The sequence below is a fragment of the Trachurus trachurus genome (genome assembly GCF_905171665.1).
Source record: "Trachurus trachurus genome assembly, chromosome: 15".
NCBI classification, from domain to species: domain Eukaryota; kingdom Metazoa; phylum Chordata; class Actinopteri; order Carangiformes; family Carangidae; genus Trachurus; species Trachurus trachurus.
This window is the reverse complement of record NC_139906.1, coordinates 17752553-17763895: the sequence shown is the minus strand read 5'-3', so window position 1 is coordinate 17763895 and position 11343 is coordinate 17752553.

Genomic DNA, 11343 nt, shown 5'->3' with positions numbered 1-11343 from the left:
CCAGAAGGTGGAGTAGTTTAAATACAGTAATTGTGACTGATTGTCTTCTAGTGAGATTGTAAATCTAATGTTACAGTATAAATACGGCCTCATGTTTTCACTTTGCTTTGTGCCGCTACACAGTCGTGTCCAAATCTCCTCTCAACGCCCAGCTCCACACAGCTTGACCACCTGACCTCTCCCCCTCTCCCCTCCCAAACTTTTACTCGCTCGTTCACACGTTCCCTCGTCATGTAATCATCCCTGCTTTTGTGCCTCTCCACCTTCCTCATCACAGCTTCACACCATTCACACGTGCCCCTCCTTTCACTCCACCGTGCCCACAGGCATGGGACTGGAGATTATCCATGCCGCTCTCTCTTCCTCCCTCTCTCTCTTTCAGTCAGTCTCGACTGTCTCTCCCCCTTCCTGCCCATCTAGCCTCTCTGAGGCCGATGTGGGTGTCTGGTGCCTGTCAGAACCAGTGAAACCAGCTCTAATTGTAATTACACCAGCAGTTTTATGACCCTGCTACATTGCTTTGTTCAGACAATCTCCTCATAATCACCTCCTACAGTCTGTTTTATCTAAAGGCTGAAGGAGGGCTGTGAGACATCTCTCAAAGGCCTGAACAATTTCAGCAGAATACATTAATATTTCTTAAAATATGAAGATGAAAGCCTTATTGGATGCTTTGTGACTATTACATCCCATGTGCAGCCTTTACCACCAGGTGCCTCACCATGGTGCAGCTTAATTACTGAATTTACAAAGGCAGGGAGCCACCTAGTGGTTGATATGCATTGGTACAATGCAGCCATAAAAATGACTTCAGTGGTCAGATACTAGTTGAGTTATGAACCCCATGAGATATGTACAAGCTGAAACTGACCAATAACAAAGTGCTGTGTCTTTTTTTGCTCCCATCCCATTTACAACAATAGCAAAAGGTCAGGAGCATCTCCCAGAGAAATGAGGCACAGACATGGGAAGGAGCAGAAAAATGTAAAAATGTGCGGTTGTGAAACAGATATGAATAATGGAGAAAGTTTTTGGGAAGACAGAGAGGATGTGTAATGTCTGCCTGTTTATTGTCCAACAGTCAATGCCGATTATATTCATCATTACGCTGTGATGACGTATTCAGAGCCCCCAACAGTTCTTAAAGGTAAAATAAGAGTTGGACATTGGAAAAATCAGATGCAGGTTTAAGTAATCAGATCACATTTCTGCTGTCCAACAACCTGGTGCAGATCAAGACTGTGTTCAAGTCCAAATAAAAGTTGCAGGTCACGAAACAGAAACAATGAGCTGAAAGACACAAAAACACACTGCAGGGTTAACGTGTCTGCTTTATGCCCTCTGCAAGCATTGCATTTACTTACATGTAGTCAAATGTGATCAAACTATTGACTATATACTGTAGGTGCTCCAAACAACATTCATTGGATTGGGTGTTATACACACCTTATATGGTGAGGTTTTACCATCACGTGTGCTTAATTTTGACTGGCAGAGCGTGACTTGGCTGAGAGGTGTGAGAAATCTTGATTCCCGTTCACACAGGATGCAAATGAGCTGGCTGAAGACAACGTGGACATGTCCAGTTTCTATCCATCACACTAGAGTCTCACTTACCAGTATATATACAATGTGTGCATGTGAGTGTTGATCTTCAGCATCTGAGGCCTGCAGCTTCGCTAATGCAAAGTCAAATAAACAGCTATCCCCATCTTCTCGTCCAACGCTAATGCTAAACTGTCACATCTTTTCTGATGCACTTAGAGTCTGTTTTCATTTGAGCAAAGCTGAGTCAGGAAATTTACATCTTCTGCAATAAAACAAAAATGACTTTGATCTGATGTGTATTTTGATCACATACCAGTGAGTTCATTGACTGTTCAGTGGTGATTGAGTTAGCACATCATTCTCCGTCGTCTCCCTTTGAACGACAGCATGCTATAATGTTGAGCCAAGCCAGCATTTCCTCATTTTCTCATCACTCTGTGGATCATAACCTGCCACCTCTTCAATGTTAAGCTTTTTTGTCAGTCTTGTCTTTTCACCAGCCCACAGACAGGACTACTTAACAGAAGCCATTTAACTGCTTTCACTCTGGCAGGTGCCATCAAAGGAGCTGTCCAGATGAGTGAAGGATTTCCCTCTGCCAATCAGAGGATGACAAAAGATGCCCTGTCAGCAAGGCCTCATATTTTTACACCAGACCACTATTTTGAGCATTAACAGGGCCACATTGTCCTAACATGTTGTCTGGCAGAGGCCATAAGGAATGCTGCACTAAGTGAGAGGGCAATGCCTCTCAAGTGTTTGCATAAACACACACACATGTGAGCACGCAATTAGATTCACACACTGATAGTGAACAGAGAACAAAACTGTAAGTAATCAGAGTTTGGCCTTGGTACTGAAGGGTTATGATATTTTTTTCATCAATTTCTGTACAAAAGAAAATTTCTGTCCCCTGAGTAGTTATCCTGTGGTTAGAGTGCAAAGTCATTAAAGATGGAGTATTTGCCCTGTAACTAAGAGGTTGCAGCACAATCCCAGGCCCCTCTGTTCCCTCTGGAGTGATGGCAGCCTCCCATATGGGCTGGTTGGCCGATTTTGGCTTTGCTACACATGCCTTCGTCAGCGATTCAAATTCATCAGAAGGAAGTGGATCTAAAGTGATTTATGAATAAAATATTCAGCACACAGTATTCTTCCTTTAAAACATATAGCTGTATATCATCCCCCTTGTGATAATATCTGAGACGGTGCAGTGTTTCATTGTAAACAGAAAAGCTGTTTCATAACACAGTTCGGCATTCTTTCAATGGCATCCAAACCTCGGTCGTAAAAATCTGCTCTTCATTTCTTCCTTGTTCCAACTCAGGAGTAGAAGGAAAGCCTTCACGGTAATCTGGCTGGGCTGTAAAGAGTTTCTGAGGGGGTCCTCAGAGACAGAAGTCCCACTTTAAAGAAGGTTTCAGAAGAGAAAAGAAGAATCTTGACTACTCACTGTGCACTAGGCTGCATGAATAGAGCATGCCAGTGGATATGAGAGGCTCTTTCCTTCCTGAGGGAAGCTCTTTGGACCGTATATCATGGTGAATGGATGCTGGGTGATGACAGAGTTAACCTACATGTTTTGTGTGACGCCCATCACAGAGTCTGTTTGGAATCAAGTTGAAACCCTGACACCTTGTTGTCCATTTGGGGGCAGTAAAATACAGTAAAGGTCAGAGGTCAGTGTGAGTCACAAACAAGTCTCTGTCTTAAGCAATTTTCCAAGTAACTGTGGTGAGAAACTCAAGTTTTTACATAAATTACTGTTGTGTGTAAGATTTACTGGAAAATTTACTTGCAAAAATGGTCATGGTTGAAAAAGTGAGCCTGTGGGAATTGTATGTTACTGAAGTTCCTCACTGACAAAGAAATTCAATAACATTACACTTCCACAAACCTGAGTATCATCAAGTTGCAGTTTACATTTTTACAGGGCAGGATAAGGACACTCACTAGGTTTCAATTTACAATTCTTTTTTACAAACAAAGAAAAATAATCTGAATAATATGAGATATGAAAAGCATCTTGAAAATTGCAGTTAACAAGATTCAAAATGCAGACAAATTGCCTTTGTGAAGTTAAACACCAGCCAAAAGTTCAACTTAGCCATCAGGGATACTCTGGCTGTGTACAGTAGAAATACAGCCAACTGGCACCCAGTACACTGACTGTTACTTTATAATGAGGAATTTATGTAAGTTAGTCTATCCCCTATGTGAATGTCAAGGCCACAAACCAGGAGTGAATTTAACAGCCTCAGAGGCCCAGACAGATGGTGATCAGGTTTGTGTTTCTTCATTTCTGGGCCACTGGAAACCAGAGCAGAGAAAGTGCAGCTCCTGTTTGACTGGTCATCGTGGATTTGGATGCAGACATGTCTGGAGAGGTTGGGGATTCCAGTGGATGAAATGACTAGAACAAAATTGGACTGCATCTAGTTCTTTGTCCTTCAGACGGTAAAAAAACCCCACCATGTGGCCCTGTGAAGAGTCTCTTCCGAAAACACAACCCATAATCCTGTGGCTGACTTTTACAATTGCCAGCTCTGTCGAAAGACAGTTAATAAATTGGATGATTAACTTCAAGATCCAGGTTAAGAGAGTGGAATCATGTCTTATTATATGCCACATTATAAACACCATGTCATTAGCCATGCCTACTGCCCTCATACTAAATATCAAAAGAGAAGTCACCATCCCTGCAATCCTTTACACATGGCTGTGTTTTGTGCGTGTGTGTGGTGGTCAGGGTGAGGGCCATCCTTCAGCCTGGGTAAACGTTTCCATGCCTCCGAGTCTTGCTAATCGCAGCTGTTTGCCCAATTGCCCCAATGAGAGGAGGCCTCGATCAAGGACAGCCTGCCAGGGAGATTGGACTGGCTGATTTGCAAGTTTGCATGCTCACGCTTCATGCTACGTGCAAATGGATGCATCAATGCACAGATGGGTACATGATGGAGAAACGGGGTAGAGTTTTTGAAGATTGTAATTAGTGTCAAGGGAGCAAAATGAATGTTTTTCTTAAATTTGTGAAGCAGTGAGAGCAGAGTCAAACATCATAACGAGACAGATTTGTTAACTTTTGAAGCTTGAAAGAAAGGGGGAAAAGACTATACAATATATCATGCAGCCACTGAGCTGTATAGGTCAACTACATCCTCTCAGAGTACTCTGAATGTTGGCTAATATTTTAATTCCCCAAATGTGAATTTAAATGACTTCATATGAGAATTAAGTCTCGGCAGTGTTATGAGAATAGACAGATTTGATGATAGAAATTCAGAAATTGTTTGTTCTGGCATCCATGTACTCATTGGCGTAATAAGAGGGGAGCAAAGGTTTTCTTTGGTAAGACTGCAGCGTTGACTTTATGGTAATAATGGCTGCAGCATGTCCTCAGTGTGTTTATATTTATGTGCGCACCTGTCACTTACATAAATCACAGCAGACTCATGAGAGGACACACAGGAAGAATACTCCCTAATTGCTTTGTTTCCATAGCTGGATGTGCTAATAAGCTATGAGTGACAACAGATGGACCGTGGAAGTGAAAAAACATTATACTTTATGACCGGAATAACAGTAAAGAGGCAGATATAATGTCTTTTTTTAAATCCACTGTCTGTTTTTCATGAGACAAAATAAAAATGTGGAAATGTTTTAGGATGGTTCCTCTGTCTTGATGCAGCCCCTGGTTTGAATACAGAAGTGGAGGAAGTGGCAATAGAAAATGTGACCACTGTCGGAGTGATGTGTTTTGCTCCGGCTTTAGACTGTATTGCCTTGTATGTATGCTGCTCGCCTGTCACTCCCGCCTCACCTCCCGCTGCTCCGCCGTGAACCTGTGACCTTGTTTGACCACACAGAAGCGCTCCATCAGCAGGGTCATGGCCGCACTTTAACCCTCTCTGATGCTGCGGCTTCACATGTGTTGAAGTGCAAGGACGTTCTCAATGCTCGCAACTCTCCTGACGTCACAGGTCATCCTTGTAACTGTGGCGATAAGAGTTCATGGTAGGGGGGTTATTTTAACAATCACATGACTTGAATATTGTGGGGGAATAGCACAGACTTGCTGAGAGACGCGATATGAGGTGAAAAATCGAAGACAGAATAATGGAGGAGAGGATCAATTCTAGTGATTGGTGGACGGTTGATGATGAGGTCAATAGGATTTCATAAAGCCAAGTGCTTGTTAGGTGTGAAAAAAGCAAAAGCTCTCATTTCTAGGTTTTAAGGAAATTGGTGACCGCGGTGCTGGATCCCAAGAGTCCCTTTTCAGCCGTGGTCGTTTGTCTAAATGGTGAAACTCAGCACAGTAATAAGTCATGCATGAAATGTGTTTTTCTACTTAACAAAGCACAGCAACAAAACACAGGAGTTTAACACGTCCTACACGCAAACGCTTACATAAACACAAATGAACACGATTCTGTTACAGTGACAACATCAGTAGTAATGACCATAATTGTTTCAGTTTATCCCCAGGAATTGGAACTTGGTAGGTGTTAGTCACTGGGGACAGATGAGATTACCTGAGAGCAAAAGTGCTTTCAGTTGGAAAGAAAAGTAAAAATCATAATTATTTCTTCTGCTATAATATGAACCTCTGGCAGGACTCCAAGCCCCAACATGCTCAGCTCTGAAATGTCAGTTCCTGATTAGAGCAGCCCTGGTTTTCATCCAGACAAATAGTTATGATTTCCTTTGTAAAGCATTGCTGTAATCATAAATTTCATCACCCCCTGGGCTCCACCTGTTTTCCAAAAAAAGAAACAATAAAACAAACGACAAATAGAAGATGGAGAAAAACCTAATTCCCAGAAATCAATACGCACGGACACCTGATGACTTTATAGTTTGTCCTCTTCCCAACCCACTCCTCCCCGGGGTTATAGGGTCAGAGGTTTGGTGTGTGATTCAGCAGAGCTGTTAACCCTTGCATCTGCTCCCCTGCTCTTCAACCTGTTTAAAAGCCAAGAGCAATAAACATGCCTAAATGCCAACAGGTATATAAAGCCTGGAACAGCCAATGTTTCAGCTGCAGTACAGTAAGAGGTGACCCGAGGCCCCATAGGGCGTTTGACAAAATGAAACATGGATTGGCCGAACCCTAACAACACTGAGGTAATAATGATACAGTGACAGTCTGTGATAATTTATCACTGACAAAGGTTGTTCTGTATAATGAGTAGATTCACTGTTGATATTTATTTTGCCCAGACTTATGTGTTTTTGCTTAAGAACGTAATTGAATGCAGACTTTTACTTCTGATTGAGGTCTTTTAAAAAAATCAGTATCGTTGTTATGTTTACTTAAGTAAATGACCTGAATACCTCTTCCACCACCGCTCCCAGCTGCATCTCTAGATATATCGAAAAATGAGCTGGTGATCGAATCACACGCTCTAGGTTAATGGCATAAATAGAATTTAACTCTTCACTCTAACCACTAAATTTTTCCATTTCAGGCAAATACTTCCCATGACCTCAGGAAAATCCAGCCCTCTGCGTTCAATCTCCACATACCACACTCTGAGAAAGAATTTGTCGATTAGCTGTCCGGTGATGCCTGACACTGCACCTTGTCCAAATTTCATGGTCACTTTGTTTGATGGCGGTCGCACTATGATATATTCTTACAGTCGTGACCTTTCACACTGTGGCCTCTGGCAGCCACACACAACCTGTGAATGAGCGATCCAATCATGATGGGGGATCGCTGCTGGAGGTTTACTGTGGACAGTCGGAGCGTTTCACAACTTGACTCACCATTGTCACTCTGTAGTAGCCTATATTACAGCAGGAGGTGGAATGATACATTATGATACAAGTAAAATGGCAACACAAACATCACAGGATATATATACCCATTACATATGGCAGGGAAAAGACAGTAAAATAAATGACAGATTTCAGTCATTTCATGCAGCATACATTGTTTTAAACATCTATATACACATGCGTACGGCTGCGTTGACACATACAGACCTCCACCTCACCTCCAATACACCAGCATGTGCCAGACCTGTGCTAAGTGATGCAGAGGTCATGGTTTCACTTGTAAAAACATGCATGATAATTGGCATTACACCGTACCATGTGAGAAAAAGAAAGGGAAAGGATTATGAATGAGGGTTTTATACAGTTAATGTTTCTGACCTAACCTGTTGGCTTATCTTCATCGTAACACAAACAAATGATATAAGCTTGAAAAAAACAAAACCTGAACAAACTTTTACATCAGTGGTTCACTTTGTTAATGCTACTGTGTGAGTGTTTTCATTTTCTGCTAAACAAATAAAAAAACTGGTTTATAAAAGTTGTAATGGGCTTTTTGGCTAAATGGATGTTTATTTTTTTCTACAAGTACGTCATAGTTCATGAGCTATGTGCAGCTGGCATGAGGGTGGCTGGGCTTTTGCAAAGTAACATGTGACTAATAAGTCAAAAACAAGTCATCAGGTAGTTAACTGCATGAGGTCTCAGTAAAAACACCTCTTTAATTCCACTCTAGGTTGATTCATGTCCTGAGCAACTGCTTGCATGTTCTCTTTATAAGCATGTGCCCTTGATGGAGATTGTCACCCACACTTGACAAAGACCAAAAACACAGAGAGGCAAACGATTCTCTTTTAGGTGAAAAAGTGCAGATTTGTTTCACAAATTGAAACTGTGTTTGAGATGTTTCCCCGAGGAACCCATGAAACAAGCCTGACCACAGTCTAAACAAATGCCAGACAGATAAACCCACAGTGAGCATTTTGCACTGACACAAAGACAGACACAAGCACAAACACACTCTTCACATATATCTGACCAGAGGGATATAATGAATGAATACATATAGGCCACTCAAAAATGTGTAAAAATAATACTATAATTCAAGTTAAAGCAGAAGTAAGTGATATATTTGTGTTAATATAAGTCTTAAATAGTTATATCTTACGACAGCAATCACTTACATAGAGTGTTTGGTCTGAAACACGGGTCTCTCAGTCACTCTGCCCTGCTCTGAGCCGAAGAGAAAACATTTATCGTATCCTACAGTTTTTATCCAATTAGGAGAGAGAACGGCATGCAGGGCTGTGTGTGCAGCCAAGGAACGCCGTGAATGTGGCGACGTAGGGACGAGGACTGTTATGGTGCGTTCAAGGAAACTCGTATTTTTCCGACCGTGAAGTGGTACCAGTTCGATCTGGTACGAGTTCACCGGTCGGAAGTTACGAGTGGCCGTTATAGTGACTTTCACCGGTAAAACAGGTCGGAAAAACACGAGTGGGTTGCCTGAAACGCTACAAAGTCGTAAGTTGTGACTTGAAGCTGTAATTTACGATTTCAAAAGCCTGCCTGGAACGCAGCATTAGCGAAAACGACCGGACCACTTACTTCTGCTTTAATAACACCATGTTGAACCGACACAAATTCATCAATCAGCTAAACTTTTTAATTAACAATGAATTAATTGACAAATTTGATCATAAAAAAAGAATATACTAACATAAAATGTTTTATAATAAAGGATTTATGACTTTCACTCACTGAATGACAGTGATGCAGTAACAGAATTTTTGGCTTTATCTATCAAAACCATATTTGTATTCATATGATAGCTCTGTTTTAATCTCAACAAAGACATTTTTTATTTCTTTAGTGGATACAAATGAACAACACATGATTATGAATGAATCAATGAAACAGATTATAACAGAATTGGGTTATAGTGCATACAGAAAAAAAAGAAAGAATTTAGCTCTTAGTTCAAAATAGTTTTAATTTTATTTATTTTTTAAAGAAAATTCTTCTTTTATATGTTTTTTTTTTTTTACACAGTTTGGATGGACCATTCAGCTGCACCATATTCGCTGGATTTATTTCCAGAGATACTGCTGCATCCAAAAGATCGAAGTGGCACGAGCCTTTGGTGTAAACTAACACTGGCAGTACATGGTTACATGAGGAGACTCCAACGTTTCTTTTAGGAAGCTCATCATAAATCATACATGGGGGGACCGAGCTCCAGCCCTGCTGGAAAGTCATTTAACCACCATCCAGCCTTAAGCTGTGGTCGCGAGGCCCGAGCGTGATCCCAGAAGCCCTAAACTGCCGCACGTGGGTGAAAGCTGCATCTGATGGTGTTTGTCCTACAGGACAAGTAGGATTATGGCTGCATAAAGTGGCCTGCGGCTGTCTTTATAAGTCATAACTGCTTGAGTGGAGAGCTCACCAGCGAATGTGTTTTGGGGGAGAGGGGGGACAGGAAACCAACTTAATCCATCTGGATCTGTCCATTAAGCCCCAGACAGATTCAATTAAAGGAAAAAATAATTACTTCTGCCACAAAAACATAACACAGCAACAAAACAATACTGTCTCAGACACTTAACCACTCACAGCTTGACATGTTGGCAAATATTTAAACACGCGAGAACAAACCGGAGTTCGATAACTGTTTTTCATTTCTTCTTGAAAGCCGTGTGGTATGGTCCAGCATGGTGATTGTGATTTCACGCATGAAAATGTAAAGCAAGTCGCCTCAACAGAAAACAAATGCTGCTCTCTGTGCTTGTTAAGCGTTGAAAATATCTTCCTCAACCCGAACCAAAGCAGAATGTTAATAGGTTTCAAATTAACATTGTTTAGTTGTCCAAATACGTCTAAGTCTTTCCACACAGGCTCGACCAGCTGTGCAAATATGAATGATTTACCCTCAGGGAGTATAACTTTCATTTCATACAAGAGGCCTGTGACAGACAAGACGATGCAGATAGAGTTCAAACCTTAGAAATAAAATACTAGGAGGGGACACCTAATACATCAGGACAATAGAAACTGCCAAGGAATGCCTCAACCACAGACATGCAGCCATGTAGAAGGGAAACTCTTTAATTTCTTCCAGAGGCACAAGTATAAAATGTTTTGCTTATCTTGGAATGAGATGAGTGAGATGCAGATATGATAATGAGGCTTTTATATCTTCAAGATTTCATGTCGAATGACGTCCTGAAGACTGGATGATAAATACTTTTTTAATGCTTCATTTCAATGGAATAACTACATTTTGCAACATGTGCATTTTCCAGAGACTAAGGGGAATATTGATACTGTTCTATCTATGTAAAGACCAGAAACATAACCCATTAATTAGTGAGCTTTGAATTGCTGGTTAGGAAATTTTGTTACACTTGGACAAAGCTTCATATCTGGTCAATTTCTCAAATATGCCTTTTTCATATTGTAACGTTTACTGTTAATTCAGGTCTGGTTATAAGATACTTGATCGCCAGACATATGCAAACAGCAGGGATCTCTGTCCTGTCTGTTGCTCTGTTTCAACAGGCCACAGCAGATAGTAATAGTCAACAAACCGTTCAGCCGTGCAGCCATGGTTCATCTGTGTACCAGTCACACACAAGGTCACAGAGTTAGCTCTGCTCCTTAATGCAAAACCAGTTCCTTTTATCTTCTTTTAACTCTTTTATAGCTGCTATATGTGTTAAAATGTGACAGAATGAAAGCCGTTCCTACCCCCTCTTCCTCTCCCCTTACCCTTGTGTTATCAGGCGTTTACAAGGTTCGAGATAGCGCACTGAGGCTCAGACGTTTCCCAGAAGCCCCCTGTAGGTTCCCCAGGTCTGGTCAGAAGGATTGACAGCATGCGGCTAATAAAGGGGTCACCCGGCACTGGCCTGGGAACAAGACGCTTCTTATCAAAATCACAGCACGACACGGGCCTGCTAACCAGCCTCACCTGATAACAGTGATACACAGCGAGCAGAGGAAGAGGAAGGGGGT